Raw genomic sequence first — 1,593 nt, 5'->3', positions numbered from 1 at the left:
TGAATTTTAGAAGTTATTGAATTGGTTTTTATTAATGAGTTTAAGTCTTCCGCATTACTTTCTGTTGGTATTATATTGAAATGTTAGGATTTAGATTGGTTGGTTCGCTCACATAGGAGGGTAAGTGTGGGTGCCAGTCGCGGCTCGGTTTTGGGTCGTGACAATTGTATTGTACTCTATTGTACTGTATTGTATGGTAGATACAATGTTTGGCTAGATTGTATTGTTTGTTGTTGTTTAGTAATATTTTAATTGTTTGGTTTGATTGTATCGTATTGTATTATAATTTATAAATTTACTTAAATATCCTTAATTATTTTAGGGTAGGAGGTTTGACTAGATTTAAATAATTAAGGTAAACGGTAAAAAAGTATTTTAAAATATTATGTAAAGATATAATTGAAAAAAGAAATTGAGTAACAATGGAAACACACCAAATTGGTTGTTCCATAAAATAGGGGTTTCCATTGTTACGTAACAACGAAATTTAACAATACAGTACAATACATTTTAAACAATAATCAAAACAAATATTGTAGGTATAATAACAATACAATATAATACAATAAATAATAATGATCCAAACATAGTGTAAAAATAAGTACTTGTTTTTACATTTGATAAAGATGATGAAAAAAAAGAAAGAAGGATAGAAAATTAAATTGCTCACAATAATTTTCTACGTACAAATGATTCACAGAGGTAGGTAACTAAAAAATAAATAAAAATTGCATCACTTAATGTAATATTCATTGTTTATTTTTATTTGTCATATTGTGCTTTTTAAAAGTCAATTTGATAGATTTTTAAAGTTAAATTAGATTGCATTTATTCAATATTTTAGACAAAAATTTAGATATTCAATACTTATACGAAAATTTAGATATCGTAAAATGTAATTATTATCGTTTGACTCTTTAAAAAAATTATGATAATTAAAAGTGGACGAAGGTAATATTATGCTTTGGATTTGAAAAAGGTTCTATTGATTCAATGAATCTTACAACAAATTAATATAAAAATTTAAATTAATCAGACTTTAGTATAGTAAAGAAAAAACGTAACATCATATTCTTTCCTCTTTTGTATTCATCCCTACTTATTAAGGAATATTTTTTCCGTCCGATTTTATTTGTCATGGTTTCTATTTTTAGAGTCAAACTAAAAAATCTTTTACCAACAATTTAAGATACATCTTTTCATCATATTAATATGCAATAAGTTACAATTTATAGTATTTTTCATATAGTTTTAAAATATCTAATTTTTTTTATTTAAAATATAGAATTAATGTGATCTAATATAGCTTTAAAAATTTGTCAAATTGACTTTCGAAAAGCGCAACATGATAAACAATACCAGACAGATGGAGTATTTGATTACGTACTTCACCATAATTATTAATTTAATTATACATTATAAGATTATTCTCTTCACCACAATTATTAATTTAATTATACATTATAAGATTATTCTCTTTCACCACAATTATTAATTTAATTATACATTATAAAATTATTCTCTTTCTATTTAGCGCAAATGAAAATTGAAAAATAAACACATAAGCCCCCTCCCCCCCCCCCCCCCCCCCCC

This window comes from Solanum pennellii, chromosome 3, assembly GCF_001406875.1.
Source record: "Solanum pennellii chromosome 3, SPENNV200".
In the NCBI taxonomy this organism is placed as follows: Eukaryota; Viridiplantae; Streptophyta; class Magnoliopsida; order Solanales; family Solanaceae; genus Solanum; species Solanum pennellii.
This window is presented reverse-complemented; position numbering follows the sequence as displayed.